The sequence below is a fragment of the Talpa occidentalis genome, unplaced genomic scaffold (assembly GCF_014898055.3).
Source record: "Talpa occidentalis isolate TD23 unplaced genomic scaffold, MPIMG_talOcc4v2.1 talOcc4.6, whole genome shotgun sequence".
NCBI lineage: Eukaryota > Metazoa > Chordata > Mammalia > Eulipotyphla > Talpidae > Talpa > Talpa occidentalis.
In genome coordinates this window covers 129,062,446-129,076,743 of record NW_023604972.1, presented here as the reverse complement: position 1 = coordinate 129,076,743, position 14,298 = coordinate 129,062,446, and the positions used below count along the sequence as shown (strand labels likewise).

Here is a 14,298-nt window from a genome sequence, read left to right as displayed (position 1 = left end):
ATTGATGTAATTGGCAGGTTGGGTAAAATTTTGCAAAATAATTATGGATGGAAAAGGATAGTCATTCCATTAAAGAGGGAAAAACATGTGGATGACCTAAGACGAGGGGAAAACCGAGTTCCTGAGGGAAGACAAGGGTGACAAGAATACCCTAGGCTGGGAAAGAGCCATTGGAAAGAATGGAGACTGGATTTGAGAGAAATACAGGAGACCATGAAAACTGAAACTTTCTAGCAGAAACAGACAAATTAAACACCAAGGAGCCAATGGTAGGAAGTGGTCAAATAAAAGAAATCTGACAGAGTCTGAGATGAGTTTGACACAAAAGACAAAAGGGCACCCAAGTTGTGAATGTCAAGATGGTCCAGAAAAGAAGTGTGTGTGTGTGTGTGTGTGTGTGTGTGTGTGTAGAAGGGCAGGTGGACAGTAGGGAGGGGCGCATGAAAGTCATATAAATACAAGGTCTGTAGTTGAGAAACTGTAAGTTTTATAGTGTGTATGATTTAGCATTGGGCCCAGGGTAAAGAGTGACTATAAATAAAGCTGGCAAAACAAAGACTGGACCATAGAGAGCCTTGCATGATATATAAGGTCAGGATAAATGTACCACAAGAATTACCTATTGCTGTTCTGCAAGCACCAAGAGTACTCCGTGATAAGGTTGGAGAATTCGATTTAAGGCACAATTATACCTTGAGACATTTATGTCAAGTTTCAATATTCATTAGCTTTAAGAAGATCCACATGGTTATAAAATAAAATGTGATGATAATTAAACTCTCAGCGAGCTACAACGCAGACTCTTTTACTATACAAGGAATACTAGTTCCATACAGGAAACTCCCTTTTGCACAATCGAAGAAGCAGTTATCCTATATCTCACCCCTTCTGTCAGACCCAAGGGATACACAGGGCATATGCTTTCTATCTAGTTTCAAACATGTGTTTAGAAGACAGGCAGCCCTTCGGGGCAAGGAGAAGAATCGATTTCAAACAACATCCAAAGACGGAATAAATATCAGGCTTAAAAAATGAATTTCTCCATCTGTCCCATCATATGCAGCAAAAAACTTTAAAGACTACTGCTGTTCATAGAAACATTTCTTTAAAAATGTTCATTGAGAATATTTGAGCACTGTTAATAAACTATTCATGTATGAAAAAATATTAAAAGAAAAGAAGAGTACATTTTTGCAGATTTTAATTCAGTTACTTGAGATATGGAGCTATGTGTGTTATACAAAAATAATTTATTTCCAAGGACCGTTTGTCTATAGTTTAAGCAGTGGTTTACATATAGCAGCAATATCTTGCTATGGCATATATGCATGAAAATAACTTGACAAGTTGGATATATACATATGATTTAAAAATTGGAACACACAGAAATATGATATATTGAATGAAATATGATATATTACATATACTCACACATATATAGATATATGTACACACTGATGCATACATATACATGTATATACACATATCAGAAATAACTATCTTATGAAAGTTTGTTAAATGAATGATGAGCAATTATCTAAACAAAGAAATTTGTACAAAGAATGGGAAATATAGAAAAATCAGCCACAAAAATATAATGGAATCTATGAAAGAATATCAACTGTGTAGAATCTCTCAAATTCAATGGGGATTGCTTATTGGGAATTAACTGGTTCAAAACAGAAGGAGACCCATGGGTTTCTGACATCAGAAAAATAAAGAGGGAAAGAATTCCTGTCTCTTCAAACCCCAGAGAAAACAAAGGAAAACATAACCTATTTATTAAACCACGAAAATTTGTTTCTACAGACAGTATTCTAAATATTGATGAATTATATATACCAAATAGCGCATGGCATCCTTAAGACAACCCTGTGAGGTTCTCATTACTCTTAGACCTGTAATAATCTATTTTGTAGAAAAAGGCAGTGAAGCATAGAGAAATTAAATAGCTCACCCAGATTGATACTACTGATAAATGAGTGGGTTGAATTAGAATCCAGATAATCCAGCAGAAAATCAATGTTTATAACTTTCACAATTTGCAATACTTTCCTTGAGGCACTTTGATAGCAAATTATTTGCAATTATTTTCAAGTGACATTTTATTGGGAAGACCTCTAAATATAGTGTTAAGGGGCCTCCCTGGTGGCATAAAGGGTTAAGCATCAGCATTATGAAGCTACTGCAGCACAAGTTCAATCCCCAGCCCGGGAGCTACCCACATGGCACAGCAGACCTCTCCTGTCTCTCCCACTGCTCCCCTTAGCAGTGTATTTCAGTAGATCCGTCTGTTCTGCTCCCCACTCTGTCTCTGCTGAAGCCTCTCACTCCCCACACCTCTGGCGTACATCCCAGCTCTTGTATGCATAAATAAAAACATCTTTAAAATAAATAAATAAATATGTTGTTAAAAGTGGTGCCATTTCAACTAGTGATTTTTAATGTTATTTTCACAAATGTCTCCACTACTAAAAAAGAATCCTTGGTAAAAAGTTACAAGTAGACTGATTCCAAAATTACTTGCAAATAAAATAATCCAGAAATCTGTAATTCAATCCTCTCCATTAAGTATTGCATCCTATACAAACTAGGAAGAAAATCATTAAAGAAAAATAAGCAGAAAAAGTGAATTATTTTTTGCTTAGTATCATCGATTTGACAGAGGTATTTGAAACACAGGAACATTTAAACATGCTACTAAAATGTAACATATAATGTCACTTCTCTGTAATCTATTCACCCCATTTAAGAATTATTTTTATTTTTTAATATTCATTTCATTAATTATGCATAGATGAAATGGGGTATAGGCCAGAAGTGTGAGTGGTGAAACGATTCACCAGAGACAGAGCAGGAAGCAGAACAGGAGGATCTACTGAAATACAATGCTGAGGGGAGCAGCAGGCGAGACAGGAGAGGTCTGCTCCCTGGCCTGGGATCGAATTCAGGCCGCAACCAATCATGATAGCCCTGAGACTTAACCCCTATGCCACCAGTGGGGGTCTAAGAATTATTTTGAAAATGATTCAGGCATGGGAGGGTGAACATTAATATTCAAAACCCTATTTAAATGAGGTCAGGAGGCTATAAAAAGGTGAAAATAACATTAAAAATCACTAGCTTCATGTGCTTGCATTATGGTGAGAAAAGTAGAAACAAATTATGTAATATTTAATTACAATATCTGCAGCAAACTACATGACCCAGCATGCTTTGCATCATCCACAGAAAAACTGAGAAAAGCTCATGCCCTTGGACACAGTAAGGTGCACCGGATCTCGACATGTAAGCTCTCTCCAATCTGCCCTCTCTTCCACTGCTTTTTTCTGAAGAAAAAAAAAGCTATATGCTGTTGGAATAACTTTTTGCTTTTGTTGCAGTCAGCAGTACCTAGACAAATATATGCTCTTTTTAAATAAATCGTACTTGTTAGTAGATTCTGAGTCCTGTGATTTTGTGGCTAAAGACCAGAAGCTAATATGATGTCAAAATTGATTTAGTTTATTTTTGGTCCCAAAAAAATGAATTTCCTTAAGTATTTATCACAGTTTATGTGGCAACAAAGTCTAACAGAGTCCCCAAATTCTATGACTTCTTTCTCTGAATTGTTCCTGGCAAATGCCTTACAGTTTTATTGGAAATGCAATACACATGACGGAAAATCTAAATGCAATATGACAACAGTGTTTTTCCCTAAAATCATTATTCAAGCTACAAGCCCATTTCAAAGCATATGGTGCTTAATCACCATTCCGGAGTAAGAAAAAGAGGAAGCTAAAAAGATATTTGAACTAAATTAGAATAGTACAGTATTGTCAGCCAAATGAACAGAAAAGGTGTTTGTCCCAAGCATGGAGTGTGGAAAACAGGACACCCAAACACATCTGTAGCCCAGATTACATGATCAATGTCTTTATGGTACTCTGGTTGTTTTCAAGGGAAGTTGTGATTTTTCTAAAATGTCTGATGGAATCAGGTTCAAATATGTGCACAAAATACATTTCAAAGCCAAGTACAAATATATATGTTTAATTGTGACTCACTTTGTATTAACCAGCTAAGCCTTCCTTAACTCAAATAAATAAGTGTTGGCTACATTCGATACATCTATCCAAAGAATATAAAGATGCTAATTTGAATGGAAGCTTGCACTCCCATGTTCATTGAAGTACCATTTAAAACAGTCAAGATAGGGCCTCCCCTGGTGGTGCAGCAGTTGAGCGCTGGACCACAAAGATGCCCGCAGCCTCTGCAGCAGTGGTTCAATCCCTGGCCACTGGCCAGGGTCCTGCATGGTGCACAGACCTCCCCTGCCGCACCCGCTGCTCCCCGCAGCAGTGTGTTTCGTTGATCTGTTTGTTCTGTTCCCCCCTCTGGCTCTGGTGAATCCTCTCACCCTCCAGCGCTTCTGACTACCCAGTGCTTGTATAAATAAATAAATAAATATTTAAAAAATAAAATAAAATAGCCAAGATATGGAAACTACTTTAGTTCCCCAAAACAGATAAGTTAATCAAGAAGATGTTGTTCATATACACAATGGAATACTACTCAGCAATCAAAAAAGATAAACTCAGGCCATTTGCAGCAACATGATGGAATTAAAAGGGATTATAATAAGCAAAGTCAGAATGAGAAAGACAAGTAATGAATGTTCTCTCTCATATATGGAACATAGAAAAACAAAATAAAGTGTCAGATAAAGTCAAACTTTAAAACTGACCTTTGAAAGCTAACTATGGATAGAATTGAGGAATATAAATGAAGAAGAGGAGGAGGTGGGGAGAAGCTAGATGCATGTGGGGAAGAAACACAAAGGAGTATGGGGCTGGACTATGGGCACACTGTTGATGGGTATATTATGGTAACAACACCTGAAGGGGGGTATCCTATACCCCCAAAATACAAAAAGATATAAACCAACATTACCTCAATTTAAAAAAAAAAGTTGAAAAAATCATCTCCAAGACTGATAACAAACTAGGGAATATGAAACCGGATTGCATTGTGTCTCCTTAATAGGCTCATAATGATCCTTGAACAAGTGATTTTATTATTTTCTGCTCTATCTTAGTGTTTTTATAAAATTGCCAAATTCAGTTAATCATGAACCAAATTTAAAAGGACACCAAGAAAATAACAAAATCAATGTTTTTAAAGCTTTAAAATTTGATTAAATTTTCCATCAACGACAAAAAAATGAAACTCTTCATTGTGTACGATTTACTAGTAGCATCCAAAGACCTTTGATTAGAATAATTTTTCAAATATAAGCAATTAGTAACAGACCATTTGTTTACTAAATGTTATAGGAGAGCCCCAGCTGTCTGTATCTCCTCCATTTCACTATTCTGAAGTTAGGATTTTCTCATGACATTTCACTATTTGAAAACATTTAGCTAAACAGAAGATATTTTTGGATTGGGCATTTTAAGGTTATTTTCCATCAACTGTCCTGATGTTTCAATCTAAGAAAATGATTTGCATTTCCATGTAAGTCGACTCTATTTTCAATATACCCTAGAAGTATGTCCTATCACTCGCTTTATTTTGAAGTGGAAGGGGCCTTTTTATTTTTTTTTTAATCAACTTTAAAATCATGTTGTGCTGACTTGCAAGTGGCAGGTCAATGCTAATTGAGAGAAGCTTTAAAAATTCTGACACCTTTTATCCCTGCACAGAGACTCTATGCTCTATATGTTCTAATCCTTGACTTTCCAATATTGCCTTTACGAGGTTAAGAAGATGAATGCTCATTGCTTTTAATCCTTACCATGATTTATGAGCCTCTTGGTATCCTTTCCCCAGAGCAGCTACAACTGTGTGGTTGTTCTGCCTGCTGCTTAAATTACACAGACATCTGCAAGTAAATTATGGATTGTTGTCCCATAGACCATAACCGAGCATTCTCTTCATCTCTCCTGCAGGATTTTTTTTATTATTATTATTAGAACAAAGGCCATGTACAGCTTACTTGCTTTGTGCTGAAGAAATGTTCAGCTAACCTGAATGATAGCACAGTGACCTGGATTATGACTTGACACATAGCATCAAAACTGCATGACATATAAGCAGGATTGCGTTAAAGCTAGGGGGAAAAAATCTCCCATTTATTTATAGCTTTCTTCTTTATTTAAGGAATACCACCTTTAGGTTTATGGAACAAAGGTGACCTTTACAATTAACTAAAAATATGTGTCATAGAATAAAGACACATGGAAATGACCTTTGAGTCTCTGAGTGTGCAGGATTTTAAGAGCATCTTGTGGCTTATGACTATTTAAACTATGTATGGAGCAAAGAAATAGAAAATTACATAAAAGAAAATTCATGGAGGATTGGAGTATCGTTTTTATATTTTATTTTTCTTCTACTGATATCACTTGTTGTAAAACTATTTTAATAATCCTGGAAGCTTGCAACAGTCCTGAGTAATTGGAACAATTTTTACTTCTGAATAAAAAGCCTAGCAGAGTCCAAGTTAAAATAGTCAAGGCTCCCTTTCTTTTCTATGCTTATTATTCTGGGTAGATGATGAATCATAATTCCCAATGACAAGTCCATTGTGAAATCCTAACATGCATGTCTCAAATGAATAACCCTTGACAATTACCAAAAATTAGAAATTTCTCAGTATTTATTTTCTTTGGATGTGCTAATTGTAACCCAAACAATAATGCATCAGGGGAAAACTATACTAACAACATTTACAAAGTGATTTCTAGGACTAATGCTGTACAAAGTACGTTTCTTATTTTAAACAGATGGCTCTGCAATTCATTTTTTGAACCCTATTGTCAACTCAGCAGGATGCTGTGAGCACTAAAACCAGAAATGCTCAAATCCATTCCTGGCTGAGCAGATCTGTTGCTCCCTCTGTGTTTCCATCAGTTTCTGTTTCACCTCATCACTGCTGAGAAGCAGGGATCCCCAAGCATCAGGACCTGATACTCATACAAATGCCCTAAAGACTTTTTTAAAGGCAGATCCTAGACTTGCATGTCTGTATCAGTCTTATGTTCATTTCCACAACTTTGCTCTCTCTGCTACCCTTTGCCTGCTCATTTTCATGAAATGATGTTTCAAAAGAATTTTAAACTTTTTGATATAGTGAAAACTTTAGACTATGTAAATGTATCTCTACATAAATATATATATTTTAATACTGATTATTTTACAAGAAACTGTCTAAGAAATTACAGGGGATCGACACACATAAGATGAAATCAGTGGTTCCAAAAACCTAACACATAATCAGCAATCATTTCCTAAAATACACACATACACACTGCTCATCTGTCATTGGACACTTATTACATTAGAAGGATCATAAATCATGACCAAATGGGATTTATTGCAGGTTCAACACATGTAAAATTATCAATATAATATTCTACATCAAAGTTAAAAATCATATCATAACTGCAATAGATGCAGAGGCAACATTTACATCCATTCATGATAAAAACTCAATAAATCAGGGATTGAAGGAAATTGCCTCAACATCAAGTCTATGTCTAACAAACCCACACAACATATACTCAATGGTGAAAAGCCGAAAGGTTTTTGTCTAAGATCAGGCATAAGACAAGAACACCCACTGTCACCACTACTGTTAAACATAGTATTGGAAGTACAAACTAGAGCAATTAGACAAGATAAATATAGAAATAAACTGAATTTAAAAGAAGTAAAGCTATAACGAGAGGACAATGACATGGTAATATACATAGAAAACCCTAAAGACATCACTACTAAAATTATTGGAAACAATGAACCACTGAATTGTAGAGGCAAGCTCCAAAATCTGTTGTGCTCCTATACACAGTGAACTAGAAGCTAAAGAAATCAAGAAAATAATCTGATTTACATAAAAGAATTAAATTCTAAAATAGATTTTTTAAATATTAAAGGAACTAGGCATTGTCATTTCTTTGATATTAAAAATATACAAAGGAGGTTGTGTTACTCTATACAAAATTTAATTAATGAAAAACAAATATTTTAAAACTAACTTCATTTGACTATACACCTTATTTATTCAATCTTCTAATATAATATTCAATTTTATTATATCATTCCAATGAGATTACATTCAGTTATATTTTCCTAAGTGAAGTTTATGAAAACACCTTACATTAAAAGAAAAACAGTTTCAAGTCATTCTTTTTAATTCTTTTGCATTAATTTGAAGTCTTCTGCTTGAAAACTAACTCATGTTCTACTTTACATTCTTTTTATTTATCCTTTCTCATATTATTTTCTTTAAAATATTTTAAGTAAAATGATTGTAAAACTCCTACATATCTATCTTCAGTAATATCACAGAAAGAATCACACGAAGTCTGAGAAGTGTGTGCCTCCTTTTTCTTTCATTTAAATCTTTGGAAAGTTAATTTCTCATCATTCTTTAAAAATGGAAGCAAAATCCTTAATTAATCATTTGAATTGTGTGGTGTTAATTTTTTATTACTCATATTTACATCACAAGTAATATCTAGTTTCATGTAATCATGGTTTGTAAGAAGTATAAGCTGGAATTAACTGATAGGAATTAAATTTGAAATTTTCTCTTACCCTATCTGTTTTAGCATAAAATCTGCAATGAATCTACCACTCAAAAATTATTTAAGATCAGAAATTTTAAAATGAAATTCAAATTTTCTGAAAAATACAAAGATTTTACAAAGTAGAAGTAAATTTCTATATGGATAATTTGAATATTGATTAGAAAATACTGAAGAATAAACTGGATGACAACAAGAATTAAAAATCAGTATTATTGGAAACAAAATTGTTTCATTTTAAACATTAATCTTGATAAAAGTTACCAAAATTTCCAGTTTTTACTCAAAATGGCCACTTGAAGTTGATGATGTAATTAACTATATTAAAAAGTAACAGTGTGTTTTTCAAAAAAAAATATATATATACAGCAAAGAAAAGTTTAAACAAAAAAATAACTATTCTACTTATTAAAAATGAGCAAGCAGAGTCTGAACAAATATCACAGCAAGATCCAGAAAGCCACATTAGTTTAATTACATGTTTGCCTTATCTCTTCAACCTTTTCTTTCTGAGCTATTATATCAATGGCTAATCTTAATCGATCACTGATTGAGAACAGAGAACCTGAAGCTTGTTTTGACTACAGCCTAAGAATAGACTCTACAATTACCAAGCAGGAAGTGTCGAGGCAGCTTTAATTATTGTCTGCAGAAGGTTAACTGTAAGTGTCTAAATTTCAGAGTTTAGATTCCTGCCACCAGCAGAGGGAAAATAGCCTACAATTGCCTGCCCAAGAAACAATTGAACTAGACTCTGCCATATTAATATTAATAAAGACAGGAACATTTGTGACATTGTCTCTTTGTTTCCTGTGTCAGAGCTTCATCTAAGGTTTGCCTCTGAAATGAAACATATCCAATTTAATAAGAGTAATATCCACTAATTATGAGGAAGTAGGGAAAGTGTCATCAAAAGAATATAAAGGAAGAAAATCAATTTCTATTTTTTAGGAGGCACATAGCCACTTGCTCTTCTCAAATCTGCATGTAAATTGAAACAGTATGAGAGAAGCGCAGTAAAGACGCTTACAATCATAGAACTTTTGCTAAAAGTAATAGTTAAGTTTCATGTTTTTTTTCACGTTTACGCTAACCACTATAAAGACATACATATTTGAATATTCTGCTTCCTAGTGAAGTAAATATTGAAAAAAAAAGCTTATAAATACTTTCAATTTTGAAGTATGTGTTAAGAGACGAAAAGCTAATGTGTTGGTGATATTTAGATGCCACTTACCTTTAAAGAGTCTGGCGTGCTTTAAAATTCCAAAGTGCTATTGAATTCCAAATGGACTATATTCCCAAATAGAGCCAAACAGTGCTGAAAAGATAAACAGACACAAATGTAAAGTCATTATTTTCTAATATTTACTTATCCTAAAATATTTCATTTGTTTAAAAGCTGCAAAGATAGTTCAGAGTTCTTATATATTCCACATTCAGTGTTACCTAGTTGCAGCATTTTACATTACAATGGTTCATTTGTCATAAAATTTTTAATTATTTTTATTGAACTAACATTGAATTAAAACACTATATAATTTTCAGATGTGCATCATTAAAATCAACCTGTGTCTATACTACATTAAGCTGACACTTTGTGAAACATGAACTCAAAAGAACCATTACTAATACATTATTCTGATTTCATGACTTTTCTCCTACTGCCCATTTGTGCGAGAATATCTTGTTGAATGTAATATTCATCCCTCTGCTAGACAGTGTTACTTTCCCAGATTTTCCTTGTTTTTCATGATGTTAAGAATTTTTTTGGCTTGTTTTTTTTAAAGAACTGGGGTACAGGCCAGAGGTGTGGGGGGTGAGAAGAGACACTGTAAGGGCAGGAATGGCCACTGTGCAGGTTTTCTGATCCCATGCAGACCGGGTAAAGGAGGAGTCAGAGTCCTCAGTGGTTTTGTAGGATTTTTATTGGGGTTCACCAGGCATATGGCAGGCAGGGGTGCTGGCTGGGGGGCTGGGAGGCTGGCAGGCAGCAAGTCTTCACTCTATCTGGGCTCTCTGGCGTTCGTTCTGCTGCTTCTCGGCTTCTCTTTCAGCTTCTGCTTCGGCTTCTGCTGGCGTCCCCGTGACGCTGCCCTTAAAAGCCCAGTTTTAACCCAGGTGAATCCCATCTACCCATGCCTACACCCTATTCCAGGTGCCCGCCATCAGGCATGCATTCAGGACCTCAAGGATCCATCATCTATCCTGATGATGGGAGGGCAGAAAAGCCTGATATCTCTCCTTACCCTACAGTCCACCCCCTCAGGGTTTTCTGCCATATAGTCTTGATCAGTCTTTATATACAAATCATATGACCACTGCAGCCATGGCCCACAAAAGTAAATGAAATACAGCACAATATAACAAAATACAATGGAACACAAATAAGTCCAGGCAGGGCCCCAACCTAGAGCAAAAGACAATTATTTGTACCAGCAGATGAGCCACCAAACCTGCTGCTGAAGGCTCTGCTCATACGAGGGAGGGGAACCACTCACGCATCTACTATAACACACCAGCAGCCGTCAGGCTTCCTGGCCTTCTCTGGCTGTAGTCTCGGCTACAAGCCACACACCGCATCCACCCCCAGGATGCACTCGCTCTGGGATTGGCGATTCTATTCTGTTGGGGGTAATCGCCAACCCTCAGGCTTTCTGTCTGCAGTTGCTCCAACACTCGGCCTTCATAGCCACCCATGTGACTCGCAGACCCCTGCACTCAGGCCAACCCACTGCACAAGCACATGGGTCGGGGATCCAAACTGTACATGCGGCTTGGGCTCCACCCCAAGCCACGTTCCCCACCCATCCCCCAAGGACAGGTTCCTCAGCTCCTCACCCTCACTCAGGAATGAGCAGGGCATCACCCACAGGTGATTTTACGAGACTCACAGGGCTTCAGCATACCAGGCTGCTTAACAGCCACTCAGGGCTTCTCAACTTAGCATCAGCACCAGCTTTTGCCTTCTCAGTTGGCTTTTCTCCTCCGCCTGGCTGCTGGGCATGCACAGGCTGCTTTTGGCCATCAAGGACTACTGGCCACCCCCAGATTCCCATCTCCTGGGGTTTACAAATGAAACTGTTCCACCCCCAGGGTCCCAAAACATATCAACCTGCAAGGTCCTCCGCCTTCTGGTGGGATTGTCAGTCCAAGTTCATCAGTCCATGTCGATCAGTCCAAGTCCGTTGGCCTCTCCCTGCATCAGCACTGGCGAGCTCCAAATCGTAGTCCTCTCCTCCCCGACGATCTGCTGCCTCAGGGGTCGTTGGCTGGTTCTCTCAGGTGTCTCCTCCTCCTCCTACAGGCGAGGTCTTATCCCGTAGCTTCTGGACCTTATCCACCTCCTGGATCGCCATGGCGCCCCCAGCGTCGTCACAGGCAGTCTTTTACTCCTTAGTCCCTCCAGGTCTTCGGAGGGCTCCATACCCATCTGCATGGATCATCTTGCCGACTTACGCCAATTGTAAGGGCAGGAATGGCCACTGAGCAGGTTTTCTGATCCCATGCAGACCGAGTAAAGGAGGAGTCAGAGTCCTCACTGGTTTTGCAGGTCTTTTATTGGGGGTCACCAGGCATATGGCAGGCAGGGGTGCTGGCTGGGGGGCTGGGAGGCTGGCAGGCCTCCCAGCCCCCAGCAAGTCTTCACTCTATCTGGGCTCTCTGGCGTTGGTTCTGCTGTTTCTCAGCTTCTCTTTCGGCTTCTACTTCGGCTTCTGTTGGTATCCTCATGACGCCGCCCTTAAAAAGCCCAGTCTCAGCCCAGGTGAATCCCATCTGCCTAGGCCCACACCCTACTCCAGGTGCCCGCCATCAGGCATGCATTCAGGACCGCAAGGATCCATCATCTATCCTGATGGTGGGAGGGCAGAAAAGCCTGACATTTTTCCTTACCCTGCAGTCACCAAAGACAGAGTGGGGAGCAGAGCAGGCAGATTGACTGAAACAGTGCTGAGGGGAGCAGTGGGTGAAGGGGCAAGAAGGGGCACAATGCAGGATCTGTATGATTCGAGCAGACAGGGTAATGAGGAGAGAGTGCTGGAGCCCGCAGTGGCTTCTGCAGGCTTTCATTGGAATTTACCAGGTACACGGCAGGCAGAGGTGCCAGGGGGCTGGGAGGCAAGTCTTCACCCTTCCTGGGCTCTCCGCTTCTCTTTTGCACCTTTCTTTCCCTCTCATTCTCTCTTTTGGTCTCTGCTCCACTTGTGGTTCTGTTGGCATCTCCATGATGTTGCCCCTACAAGCCCAGTCTCTCAGCACAGGTGTATCCACTTACACATGCCACACCCTGCTCCAGGTGCCCGCCATCAGGCGTGCATTCAGGACCACAAGGATCCATCCATCCTAATGTTGGGAGTGCAGAAAAGCCTGATACTTTTTTCACTTACCCTACAGTGAGACAGGGAGGTCTGCTGCACCATGTAGGTAGCTCCCTGGCTAGCCAGGAATCAAACTCTTTCTGTAGAGGTGCAGATACCTTCACAGTGCTTTGTTTAACCCTTGAGCCACCAGGGAGGCCCAATGTTAACAGTTTTGAATAGTGATTATCAGATATTGGAATTTGCCTGATATTTTCTTAATGGTTACACTGGAGGTGATGGAATGGCTACGTGTTTCCACTGGACCAGGTTTTGGAGGAAGACCAGAAAGGTGGTGTCATGCTCATTACTTTATATCACAGGGTCACAACTCCAGCAATTCTGTTCTTCCTTTCCAAACTGTGTCTTTAGCAGCAGGTCACTAACTATAGCCCATGCTCATGGGCAGAGTTAATCCCCACTTTCTTGAGTGGAAATAGCTACATTTATTTGGAATTCTTCTGCAAGAAAGATTTCATTCATTTCCTCATCTGTTTATTTGTGCATTCATTCATTCACTCATTCAGTAATTTACATCTATTGGTGTGAACTCATGGATATTTATTTTCTAGTTTGTGTTATAATTCAATACTATGATCTTTGTCAGTTCATTCACGAGAGCATGTGTCTTTTTGACACTGCATCAGTTTCTTTACTGAACACTTCTTTATGTTCTGGCACTATATATGCCCCCCATGGCCCCGTAGACCTAGACTCAACAATAGTTCCAAGGACCCTGGCTCCACTTCTTGGGGAATGATTTTAGAAACCAAGATCTGGGCACTGAGTATATTCCTTGCTGATGGTGTTCTATTTCTCCTAAACCTTTTGTCAGTGAACTGCTCTAGGAAATAATGTAATTCTTTTAACCTGTGTATATTCATAATAGCTTCTATTAGGTTAAACATTATTTAATACTGATATCTCTAGGTTTAGTCCCACAATATATTTCAAATATAGAGTATCTTATGCTAATAGAGTATATTACTAAAAATTCATCCTATATTTCTATGTTAGATGTCCTTATCTGAATAATATATGGGGAGTGACTTTTAAAAAGATGTCCACTCGAGTGAGAAAATATATGCTTGGTATCTGATTCTGAAAAATGATTTTAAAAAAATCCATGGATTATTTATGGTCATTTATTTCCACTAAAGTTCATCATGCTTCAATAATGAAAATAGCTTTTAATAATAAGCAGACAGAAGCACTGCTGCCTGAGTTTTCTGCCAAGTACCTTGCACTAAAATATTAAAATGAGCATGAAGGGGCCTCACCGGTGGCGCAGCGGGTTGAGTGCAGTGCTGTGAGCTGTCCACAGCCTCTACAGCACGGGTTTGATTCCCTGCTGGCCAGGGAGCTACCCA

The 14,298-nt window shown here is 38.1% G+C and overlaps 1 protein-coding gene across 4 annotated transcripts in view; it reads right to left on the bottom strand.

The window, feature by feature from the left end:
• The window catches only part of CDH12 (cadherin 12), a 783,460-nt gene that overhangs the window by 508,041 nt on the left and 261,121 nt on the right, over nt 1-14,298 (bottom strand). For all 4 annotated transcript variants that reach the window (XM_054687850.1, XM_054687851.1, XM_054687853.1 and 1 more), the window contains exon 2: nt 9,808-9,891. The gene's annotated coding sequence lies outside the window, so the exon portion shown is untranslated. The remainder of the gene's footprint in view (nt 1-9,807; nt 9,892-14,298) is intronic.